This window comes from Rissa tridactyla, chromosome 1 (genome assembly GCF_028500815.1).
Source record: "Rissa tridactyla isolate bRisTri1 chromosome 1, bRisTri1.patW.cur.20221130, whole genome shotgun sequence".
NCBI lineage: Eukaryota > Metazoa > Chordata > Aves > Charadriiformes > Laridae > Rissa > Rissa tridactyla.
Window position 1 is genome coordinate 189,115,395 of NC_071466.1, and position 13,438 is coordinate 189,128,832.

The 13,438-nt window shown below is 33.8% G+C and overlaps 1 protein-coding gene across 3 annotated transcripts in view; it reads right to left on the reverse strand.

Moving 5' to 3' along the window:
• Nucleotides 1-13,438, reverse strand: part of IMMP2L (inner mitochondrial membrane peptidase subunit 2) — a 470,689-nt gene that overhangs the window by 273,579 nt on the left and 183,672 nt on the right. The window lies entirely within an intron of this gene.

Below are 13,438 nucleotides of genomic sequence, written 5' to 3' on the forward strand. Positions count from 1 at the left end.
ACAATAAAAACCTGACTACTCATATTGAAGCTAAAGTTCTCATGGGAGTAGGACTGGGCCCATAAGTAGCAAATGTGCACAAGAAGCTGCTGATCAGAATGTTGATTACAAGCTAAACCCAATTTTGTTAGGATGGCAAAAGGGACTACTCCTAAGCCCAGTAAAGAAAAGACATTTGACCATTAAAATACACAATGAAAAGACGTGGTACCTCCTGACAAAGAAAGCAACAGCAAAATTTTTGTTATTTTGGTTCACATATAAGAAAACAAACAGGAATAATGAAGAAAAAAACCTGGTTATTTCTGAATATTGTGCTTAAGGAATATTCATAGAATGCATAGGTAGCTTGAATTACAAAGCAAAAATAGGAGTAATAAACATTTCTTGTAAGTCTTTAGTAGACTTTAACATTTTTTAAACTCTGTAATAATATCCACATTATCTTTCCAGACTTGGTTGAAGTAAACATTTCTGCTGAATCGCTGACAGAATTTTTGTAGGTAGAAGAAGAGTTACTTCTGTATTTAGACATTAACAGAAGAGTTACTTCTGTATTTAGACATTAACAGAAGAGTTACTTCTTGTACTCAGACATAAACTTTTTTCACTTATTTATAGTTTGCTGCATACTTTCAAAATGTTATTGGTCTATAAACACTTACAACATGGAAAAACAATTTAATTTTACCTAGTAGTAATAAATAATTTGCTTCCATGTTAAAGATGTAATTTTTCTAGTTAAATCCCAGGATTTTTAAATTATGTAGAGATGATTGTCGAAGTTGTTGAAGGCAGAAAGAAGAACCTAATACTCATTTCAAACTACCAAAACTTAGAATATTCATAGAGTCTATATGTTTCACTGAAGAAGGAAGTTTACAAACCTGAGGAATGGCCATCGCACGTAAAGGCACAGTGAAGCTGAGCAGAGAAATGCTGCGATGGCATGACAGGTTTCAGCACCACGGACAGCGCTTCCGGAGCGGAGCTGCTCCGCGAGAAACGGGGTGGCTCAAATGGGACCCGTCACCAAGCAGATATTGGACTTGTCAGCAAGAACTTCAAGGTATATCATGTATGTCCACCTTTGGAATCAAGCTACATTTCGAACTTACAACTCTTAGAGCTTAGAAATGAGAATCCAATTTTTTTTTTTTCCAGGCAAAAACATCACACAACGTTATAAAACAGCACACAAATAAAAGTCTAATGGGGAGCACTGATAAGAAGACATTTTCCCTTCAGAGAATAAGTACAGGCTTTATTTACTTTATTTAAATATATCAGTAAAAGTTTTTGTTGATAAATTTTTATACATTTTTATACAGAAGAATTTTCACACTAAGCTTTTGAGAGCTGAAATGTAACTAGATATATCTCAGAAATATTTGAATTGTTCTACACTTTATACTGATATCAGATGAAAATATACCTTACATTTTAAGACTAAATTGATTATCCTGTTGCTGATTGTTAATATGTAAATTACTTCCTTTATATTCCAAAAAAGATAAATATAGTTGCATTTTCTTAAAGTAGCTTTGTAATCCTCCTCTCACACAACCTTGATTAAGCCATTTTACAACTTTATATCTTCCTTTCTCTGAAAGTATCTCTGAAAGAATATGCTGAGCTTTTCTTTTCAGCATGTCAACAAGATGCATCTTCTGTAACTAACCAACATTGAGTAATACTCTTTATTTGTGCAAATATGTCTTCACTGCTTTCACTCAAAAGGGAAACTTCAAGAAATACCAGGAAAATTTCCATAAGAATAGGGTCAACAGCATCTCTACAATGAGTTATGAGATCACAGAATTTTTAATGACTCATAGAATAAAACATTTGTGATTTTGTAGGGGTGCTTAACTGATGGAGTACAAAGAAGGAATATAACGGCAATAATGAGAACAGGGATATCCCTTCAAAGAGTTCTCACTCTTACCAAAGGATCTGCAGAAAGAAATGCTTGTAGATTTAGATTAAAACCTTAAAAAGAAATACTAGAACATTCAAGTTAATATCAACATCCATTTACTCATGAACTTATGTGTCAACAGCATTACAATTCTTCAGGATTCTACTGAGGCTTTAAATACCTTTACATTGAAATTTTACGTGTTTCTAACAGAAACGTAAGTTTAGTGATATTTTTTGATCAAATTCTATTTACTGTAAGAACATGTTAAAGGCAAAAAGCATGTTGGAGGTGAGGCCATTTAAACCCACTTAAATTATATTTCAACATGTATATTGATTGATGAATGGTTGTTTTATCCTTTTATTTTATACACTTTTGTGTGTTTATGTACTTATGTTCTACTAGCAACATGTTAGCCTGTCTGCAGACCTTTATTTCATTATATCTATTGCATTATTTTATCTAATATACAAAAGTAGCATCTTGTACAACACATGGCAATGCTTTCAATGGCAATACTGTGAACCACCTACTATCCATATAAACATAACATCTTTAATATGTACACAGAAACATCTCCATGATATTAGCCTACCAAATTTCTAAAAAGATTCATTATTTCTCCATGGCCAAAGACATTCTTCATGTTAAAATCCCCACAGAATCTACAGGTGAGCAGTGGGATTCTTGTGTACCTGTGTGTAAAAATGGATAGCTGTTCCTTCCACAGATATATTACCCTATAAACCTGAGAGTCCTTAGGAAGTAATAAATCCACCTTTTAGCTTTAATAGCTTAGTGTGTTTAACTTATAGAACTTCATGGACATATGCCAAAAAAATCTAACAACAATTTTTTCAGCAAAGTAGAATCTCTTAAAAAAGTATATTAAGAACCTCCTAATAGTGGCACAGTATACTTTTTAATAGTCTTTTCATTTACAGGAAGGTTGTTTTTTCCACATGAGGCATAGGGCTAAAATTTGTCTGTCTTTTATTAATTGGGATGTTTACTCTCTTTAATGGAGGTGGGAAGTGACAACAAGCTGTATTTAATTTCCTCAGAAACAGAGAAAAGCATTGCCACACACCTGTGTTTCCATTTATTTAATAGTTTTCTCTCAGGAATCCAATGCATTAAAAGCAGTATTTACTGATTATTCAAACCAGAAAACAGTAGCTCAGAAACAGATTAACTTTATCTTGGCATTTGACAGCAAACCTTATTCTGAAAGATGATACTAATGAAAGACTGTTTGAAGTGTCTGGCTAGGCAATACCCAAATCTTAAGCCTGAAAAGACTTTTAAATTCAATTTTTTAATTCAGTTACTTTACTTCACTCTATCAGCTACTAGACTGAAAAATAGTGTTCTATTCATAAAAACATCAAGCCTTTACTTCTTAGTAAAACATTTACAAAAATCAATTCCAATATTCCATCAGCTAACACAGACAAATGCTAGCTTACATATGTACATTTAAGTTTCTGTTTTAGCTACAATGATGTGAAATCATAAGTCCAAATAGTAGCTAAAAAACTTCCATAAAAGATCACAGAATAACTATTGATTTACATCTTAAAAGGAAATTTCCAAAATTCACTAATAAAATTCATTCTGCTTGTGTAACCTGAAGCAGTGACCTCAAGATAACTTAAAGAAGAAATGGAGATTCTTTCCTCAATCTTGTGCTGGCCGTTAATAGAAGAGACACAATGATCAACAATAAACTTAAAAAATATTCTTCTTTATCTGAAACCAGAAGAGATATTTCCAAAAAAGGTGCCTACATAGTCTAGAAAATAACTTCACATAATAGACAGTACCAGAAGAATTGAGGGTTTAGAGAGAAAAAATTGAAAAGTATCACTCTGTCAGACTTAAGAAAACAATTCTTATTAATGAACCGAATGGAGTAAAACCAGAGTGGAAGGGTGGCACTGACAAGACAAGAAACTTGACATAGCAGAAAGTGTAAAGTATGAAACGTCCAGTATGGAAAATACAAAAGACATTTTGAAAGATATAGTTAAATGGAATAGAGAAGACAGCCATTGAACACAAGCCACTAGAGACAAACCAAGACTAACAATTCACCTCATGCTAAAGATGAGAAAATGTATTTGGAAATCGATTAACAGTTGCATGCAGGTTTTGTAGAGATAAAACCCAAGATGGCTAGAAACATACCCAGAGTAAAAAATTACTGGTGTTGCCTACTGAAGATCATGGGACTTCATCACAACATAGCTTACAGAAAGACATCCTGAATAAAATTTCTGGGGAAACAACAGATACAAGTGATCTTTTTAGAACACCTTTGGGTCCCATGAGCATCAGCAGAAAGATGCTGGAATAAGCTGCTAGGTAGGGGGAAAAAAATGCATCCTTCTGGAATATTGGGTGACCAATTGTTTTGGTAGGTTGGTTGGTTGATGTACCAAATGTGTAATTTGAATAGCTTCCCATTTAATACCATTGGAAACAATTGGAACCATTCTCAGGAAAAGCCTAAATAGGCTAAGAAGGATTATCAAAACAAGAGAATGATTATCTAAATATTCAGTAAACATAAAATCAAGACACTGAGAAGAAAAATTAATCTAGATGCCAAAGTTCCAACCAAACTTCATTTACCCGTATGACAACTCTAGAAGTTGGATATTAAATAACATAATTGCAATTACTCATTTATATGGATGAATTCAATTTGAGTTATTACTGAAACTTGGCAAGATTTGCGTGATTGGAATGTTAAAATACATAACCACAATCCGCCTAGTGAGAATGGTGCTTTGAAACTGAGAACTGAGCTATTCCCTTCAGGTCCAATAAAAATTCTGAAGGAGTTGAGTCCTCTTCAATGTTTATATTATGGGACGGTGTGAAAATAATATAATGTGTCAGACTAAATTCTGTCCATGATTAGCTGCACTTCAGTATTCTCAGACAAAATGTACAAGCATCATTTGTAAATAGTGTAAGCATACAGTGGAACTAGTAATGAAAAATGACAACTGACCCTATGGTATGTGACTGACTATGGTTGTGTTATTGTTCTGATTACATTAAGTAGTGTTTCATTTCTATAGCCAGGGTTTTCAAAAAGAGATATAAGGTTAAGCCAATTGGAAAACATATTTAAAAGACTTGTTATTTTGAACGCTCAAGAAAAACTTTAAATAAAAGGAGTGTTCATCTACCTTCTTGAATACAGTATTCTCAGAGAGATGCAGAGCTGCAGTTACATGGAAGTACCTTCCCATTTTCAATTTTAAAAACGGAAGTAGACTGATCTTCAAAGAAGTCAACTTTAAAAGAAAGACTGCAAATGATCATAAATGTGGACTATTCTTTTCAAATAATGGAAAAATCACTTCTGTCTTTGGCTGCGTAAGAAATTTTGATCCATCAGAGCTACCAAACATGAATGAAACAAAAACTGTGACTGTGTAATTTCTATTTCTAGGAATTACAACTACAAATATAATTTTTACTTTTAATTAATGCCAGGAAAAGAACATCAACAAGAACATTTTTCACTTCAAAAACAAAAGTATACTCACCTACGAAAAGTCTATACAATTTACATACAGTTATTTATTATTTGGCTAACCACTTAAATAACCTGTGCACTGTGATGATTAATGACATAAACAAAGCTATAACAAGACACAAACATCCAGTTTCATTTTGAAAGCTTTTCGGTGCATCCCTCATGACTCTCAATTGTTGCTCCAAAGGACATATATCCTATCTCTCATAGGTCTTGTCAACCCTCTATGTATATCTCTGGTACCCCAGGGCATCAAAAAAGAACTCTAGATGCTTAAGTTTAGGAACATAGCTATGAAAGAACAACAACATACAAAAAGAAATTCCATTATATTACAAAGAAAATTAGCTATCTGATGGGAACTGATTTTTCTCTAAAATGTTATTTTACAGTTAATGAAGCTCATTCCTATTTAGAAAAAACGGAGCAGGGGGAGGGAGAGAAAGTTCCAGTGTTTTTGGAAACTTAAAATCGTTTATATGATTTCTTTAGACATTTGGGAAGAAAACTTTCTGCTTTCATTTGCTAAATTACTGTGATAGAAAAAATACAAGTATTTACACAACATGAATTAATAAAAAACCTGAAATGAAATGCGGATATGAAATGTTGACATTCTTACAGAACATTTGACATTCATTGAACCAACAATTTCAGATTTTAAGAAGTTCCATTGGAAAATGTTTAATTCTTTCTAAAGCTCATCCCACAAAGACATTCAAGACTATAAATCAACAGTCTTCAAAGCAACTGAATCTTTTATTAAGTCATTTCTCCCTTCAGACAAAGCTGAAAACTACAAACGAAATTCCTCTGGCAGCTAAAAAATGCTTTTTACAAATCTCCCTCACTTGCCCTTTTTTTTTTTTGTCTCTCAGCTTCCATTATTTTTAGTCTTTTTTTCCCAAAGTCCTTTTCTGTGCCTTGATGCAAATGCTCTGTTCCTCTCCTTTCCGTGATTCCTGTGGGTCCTTTGCTTACTTCCTGCTACTATTGTTGCCAGACCGTCACATCATTTCCAACACTGTCAGCAAGGACAGATGTTGTCTGACTTAATAAAAAAATTATCAAGCAAACATCATATTTGGAGGCAAAATATTTGAATAGCAAAATATAAATATTAAAGAAAGACCTGGAATTGTTAAAGAAAACGCTGGTGTAAAACTAATCAGCTAATGAGATGAAGTATCTTTCAAAGAAGCAAAGCATAAAAATGTAATGACATTCAGATGAAAATAATAACAGTAATATGGGAGTAAGATAAAGCTGAAAGGGCAGGCAATTTGGGCAGATGGCCTATTCCTGATCCTAAAATAGCTGATGTTCTTTTTAACATTACATTTCAGAAGAGTGGAAAACAACTCCATCTGCCTTACACTTACATAGCTATTGTTTGTTATGCGTGTTGATGACAATTTCATGCTGTACTCCAAATGGCCATAATGCTTTCGGGAATCACAAAGCTACATGCTGTATGTATTCAGGTGTGGAGAGCAATATAGAATAAACAGCCACATGAACAAGACAATAAATATCATAATAATTGTAGCTTATTGATCCAAGACCATTTACATTCATATTTCTACAAAATATACCCCCTAATATGGAAACTCAGGATTTCCCTCACAAATTGAATACACTGATTCTCTCCCGCCCATTCAAAGTACACCGTCATGTAGTACCTCATTCATAGAATCATATTTCCTTTAGTAGGAATTCTCTATTAAAATAAAGAAAGCAAGGTAAGGAAAGTCTTAGGAAAGTTACCAAAATAACTTCTTAGAGAATGTAACACCCATGGTAAACAATCATATTCTTCCTTCCAAGAATTATCCGTTAAAAGAGACTACTAAAATCTAAAGATTATTGAGTTCTAAACAGTACTCTGAATACAGGACTGTTCTCACTATGTGTCCTGGCCAGAGCTCAAGTGAAAGCAGAAGTGCTGAGGACAGCCGTACGTAGAGCAGATAGTCTTCCACAGCTCAGTGCTAAATTAAGAATCAAGGAAGGCTATAGCTACTGTCCTAGATACTGCTTTCTGCTTCAAAATGTCCACACACGAGACAAAACTACTTTCCAAGCCATCATCATGAAATATACAGGTTGATTCCTTTTGACAATCCAACTCAACTTTATTCTTTATCCCCATATGTCATGCAGATTTACACTCTTTCCCAGGACCAATGGAAGGATAGGATCCCTCTATGACATTTGGTGTCATATATCACCCTGAGACTGCCTGTCAATACTTGCACAGTGTGGATTTGATCAGACAACATTGTTGCTAGCCAGACAGACAGCTCTCAGGTTCACACAGATAAGGAAGTAAACAGGAAGAGTCCCATGTTAATAACAAGGTATTCACAGGTGATCCCTTCAATGCAGACTATTACGTCAGATGAAAAAGAAAACTTAGAAAGAATAATAAATGGACTCCTATGGAAGCATGTACTTGTTTCACTCTCCAGCACTTAAGATGACCTGAGAGCTAGGTACCAGAACAGAACAAGGGCCAATACAGCAATACGAGTCACTTCTATCAATAGAAGAAAGAAGACAAGGAAGAAACTAAGATGCCAAAATGAACCTGTTTATGTTCTTTTTTAAGGACTAAACTCACTAAATATGGTTTCTAGTGACATCACAACAGTGAAAGAATTACTTTGTTCATCTTTTTAAGCCAAGCAATTACACCATCTGGATCACTAGATTTTGAAGGATAGATAAATAAATGGGAAGATTATCTCTGTAAGACAAAAAAGAGTGAGGCATGCCCGAACTGAGGTGTGCAACAGCATGGACAACACAAAACCAAGTAGAAAATGAATTCTGCTTTTCAAGCTAACTGAATAATTAGGAAACACAAAAAAAATCTCAAAGCTTTCCTGATAGTTAATTATCCGTGCTTCAGAACCTCAACAGAGAAGGAGGAACATGCTCCCTTTAAAAGTAGAATAAACATTGGCTTTTCACTGGTCAAAGACAGACACACCTCAAAGAGAAATATCTATTAATATTTTTGAAAAAGCAGTGATGATACTCTTCATTTCATTTAAATAAATTTCTTCCAGTTCATACCTAGATTTTATAATGAAAGCATAAGAGTCATAAACTACAAAGGTTTACAGTTTTGTCATTTAGCATGTGAGCACAAGTCAGATTCCTTGAGATGGCTGTTGGAAATAACATTTGAGGGCAGAATCTTGTCAGAAATTCTTAATTTTTTTTTGTATGAAATTGTGCTGTATGCTGTTAACATTTATAATGTCTTTTGGTTTCTGTCTCTAGCATGAATTTCAGCTAAACTTAAAAACATACATCTGAATACTTAATAGCACCAAAGAAACTGGGTTACTGTCTGAAGGCTACTAAAGACAGCTAAAAGACAATGCTTTGACATAATGGTGGAATGATTTTATAGGACACAGAACCATATGATGAAAAGCATCTATTCCTATGTATTCTAATATTTAAATAGAAGATAAAAGGGCTACTGAGTTAGAATTATCACTTTTAAATGAAGTGCAGAGTGTCCAATAATTATGCAAAATAAAAACCATTTAGTCTCACTATAGTAAAGCAATGACCATCATTAAACTACAGGTAATCAGCTATGGCTTTCTTTACATATCAGGTAATAAAAGGATTAAATTAAATCAAACTGTTACTATCAATTATACTTGCTTAGATTAATTTAATCTTACCTTAACATTTGCTATAAAATGGGATAGGTAAATATATGTTACTTAGCTTTTTAAAAAATGCATTTTTGTCTAGTTAGTCAGACTATTGTGTAAACGGAAATACAATGATAGCTTCTGAGAAAAATTAAGTTATATCCATTTTATATTACTTTGACTCAACATGCAAAATGTGGTCATACACATTTTACCAACTCATTACTGGTTTTGTGCCTTACAAAAAACTACAGTGTTCACCAATCATAACTGTTGAAGTCTTACATAATTTATTTCATAAATGCTCTGCAGGTATTTATGAGAAGTACCTGCCCATTTTTAGCAAACTAAGTGCTATATTGAATATTCATGTGCCACACAATGTATTCCAAAATAGGAAACAATACTTTCTCCTAAAATACCTGCTTGCACAAGTTCGCCCGTCTATACCTAATTTATACAACATATGCACACCACTCTCTCTATTTTATTTCTTCTACAGCCACCTAATAGGATTTTAGTACTCAAACTAGGATGAACTGTATCCCCATGACTTCCAGACTCTTAGTTTGACAAGAATAGCACTATCCACTGTCACAACACTTATAAATGTATATTTGCATTATCGAGTCCAAATCATACTGCTGCCTTTCAGGCTGGTAGAGTCCAATTCAAAATTACTTCCTTTTCTTCCTTTCAGGAACTTTAACCTCTCTCTCGCCCTTCACATTTCTTCCATTTATTTAGCATTAATCTACTGTTTGCTCTTCCACAAAATCACACCAGCGTGGGCATGCAGCCCTCCTTTTAACTACTTTCTACTTCATTAATGCTTCATTTTTTCCCAGTCTCCTATGAACTGCATTTCCATAGCATCCTCTAGGCTATTTGTTATCTTTTTATAATTTTCTATTACATGAAAAAAAGAGCAGAAAGAAGTTGAATTGTTCTGTGGATTTGAATGCAAATGTCAAGTGTAGACAGAGCAAAATTGCAACCTTGAAAACTCTGCGGTTTGTTCCTCTACCCATTACAGCAGTCAACTCTTCTTAAACAATATTATGTTAACTAAAGCTCACTTTCTCTCCCTCAGTCTTAGAAAAGCTGATTAAAATAGAGGGTTACCACTACATCTAGAGTAATTTTGAGTTATTTCCAGCTTGTGTAATGACTGGATTATTAGAAAGAGAAAACAGAAAGAGAACGATCTCATTATTCAATCCAGGCTTTCAAAAGCATATTGCAATTTATAAGCATACACCAATAAACATATTACACCAAAGCACATACACCAAAAAGAAAAGCCTCCAGCTGCACTGAACATCAGTTAACTAAATAGTTTCAAATAAAAGAGACAAAAAACATATTGTCAAAGTGGTGGTGTTTTTTCTCTACCACATCAAGACGTAGGTAAGTGCCCAGCAGTACTTCCTCATGCAGCACAAGCATTTAGGTGCATAACTTCCACTGAATTTAACAGGTACTACACTCTGACCTGTTTGAGTATTTTGGACATTACTAAGCACGTCCCTGAACCATGAAAAGCCTGGCCCCATGAACCCAACTATCTGACTCATGGCCCTCAAAACTTTTCATATGCATGGCTCTAGTAGAGACAGTATAAAAGCAATGTACATCATTCATTTAATTGAAAACATTACATATATATTTAATTAGGACAAAATGGGAAAAAAACAGTATTATTTATTTAAAATGCTTAGAATAGAATACTTTGTGGAGAGCATCTGTTTCAGGATTAAATAATTCAATATCCATCAAAGAAATACTGGATAGTCTAGAATTTTAAGTACCAGAAAAGGAATGTTCTGTATGTTCAGATATTATCTAATTGCAAACAAAAGTAATATGCCATACGATATATTCTAGATGACTTTATTTTAAGATACAACAAATAATATAGGTTTCCCTCAGATTATTACTGCTCCTGACCTAAAAAGTTTCTAAGATCCTGCTCCTGCTATTCATCTCTAACTATCAATAATCCTCCTACAGGATTTCTTAGGCTTCAGCTTATCTTCCTCCTCCTTTTTTCTCCTTCATTTGAAAATTTCTTTTTGCTTCAATTATCTTATATGTGAAAGTTCCCCGTCTTTGTATGTCATGCAACATCATTCTCCCACTATCAGCATCTCTTCTTTTGTTTAACATTCTGGCACAGAACTCTCCTTTTCTCTTCCCAAAATTAATATTCCATCACACTGGATGTGTATAAAATAATCTAAATTCTTCTTGCTAGAACCCTTACATTAAACATGCCAAACTGTATGTATAATGAGATGACACTCCAGTGAGTAGGGGTTTGCTTTAATCAAGAGTGTAGAAAATATCTCATAAAATATTCAGAAAATAGAGAGAAAGTTTAAGGAAGGAAAAAAATATTTAAAACAAAAAATGGTAGATTGCAAATCTTATCATATGTTGCTAACAAATCAAGTGCAGACCATGTAAGTACTACAAATAAAAGTGAGGAAAAAATCAGAAACTGTCGACACTCAACGGTAGATAAGTCAACGGTAAAAAACAAATTGTAACGTAGGATGATAGAAATATTTCAGAACAATCCAGAGAAGAAGATAGCAGAAAAATGTGGCTAAAGAGGACAAAATCGCTAAAAGAACAAGTTTGAAACAGCATAAAATCAATAAACATGATAAAAAATAGGTTGAATGAACAAAGAGGTGCTACAAGTAGTGTTAATGATGGTGAAGGAGAAAAGTAGGGTAAAGATCTAGGAAAAAGATATAAGATATTGCTGAAGAGGAACAAGTGAAGACACTGGGTCTAACAACTGGTAACACAGGAATTACATGTAGCAAGAAATGAGGCAGTAGTTGGAAGCAAATTTTGGACAAGAGGAAGCAACAGTATTATCAAAACTTGAGAAAAAATAATTATAAAGAGATGAAGGAACAGCCAGGGAAATCAAGTGAGCTTGAAGAAACCGTGAAATATACATATCCAGAACCTTCAAATGGAGACAAGACTTAACAAGAATGTGGGAGAAGGACAAAACAGCAGGAGCATGTGCTTTGATTTGCCAAAATATTCAGTACAGAAACAAGTTGTAAGAAGCCTGACCTTATGAGTATTCTGAAATCAACAGGAAACAACCATGTTTAGGAAACAAATTATAATTTCTGTACCTTATGAGTCATAATTCACCAACTGTCTAGGAATTAGTTACAACACTAATTGTAAAACAAGGAGTACAAAAATATTTATTAGAAAGTTAAAAGAAGTAAATGCTTAAGCAATGAAGAAGAGCATGCCTGGACATTCTAGCTAAAATAAGGAAGGCAGATACAACAGGTAGTGTCAGTTGGGAAGTTTCATCCAGAAGACAATTGAAAGCTGATAACCCTGTGTTATTAAGCAAAATACTTCCATAAAGAAATCTCAGAGGGAAGGAGACACTACCGTCTCTAATTAAAGACTGAGCTCAAGGTCCAGGAGCTGCTTAACAGTATCAATTATAATGCCACTAATAACCAATTAAGGTTTGTGATTTTTCTAAACATTACCAGAGCCACAGCAATTTTTATTGTTGCTTTTAAGAAGCCTCAAAATTCTTTAAAAATAATTAATTCTAAAGGATTAACTCAAAAAACCACAACTTTTAAAGGCAATAACAAAAGACACTGGAATGTATTCAAGCTTGTTCTTAATCATATCCAAAGCAAGTGTATTCCACTAAAAAGAAGCCAAGCATTGTCACACAGAATAAAAGCCTGAAAAAAAAAACAAAAGGGAAGAGCAGGAGTGTAGGAGAGAAAAAAAGAAACCAAAACTAATAAAATTAAGAAGAGGAAAGATGGAAGACAAGAATTATTCAATTTAATAATATTACACAAGTTAATATATTTGTTATATATGAAAATACTGATGCAGAGAGGCAGACAGAATACAGCAACAGAAATTATCTCTTTAAAAGGTTTTCTTTTTAAACCCATTTTAAAATTGTTAGTAAACTAGCTGAATGCTCGGTGAAAACTTGGAAGTAAGAGAGCCTGAATAAGCCAACTACGTGTCTGCATGTAAAACCAGAGCTGATCTTAAAGATGCCTCTCAAATGCAATTTGGAGAAACCTGAATTAGCAAGTCCATAAAGTGCTGTGCAGCACTTCAAGGCTCTTACTAGCTTGGGTCCAAGTACATTTGAACATTATTAGCCTGACAGAAAGGCACATGAGCTTAATATCACTCCCACCAGCCCTGACTGGCTTGGAAAGACCCCACATTCATACCTAGATTGTATAT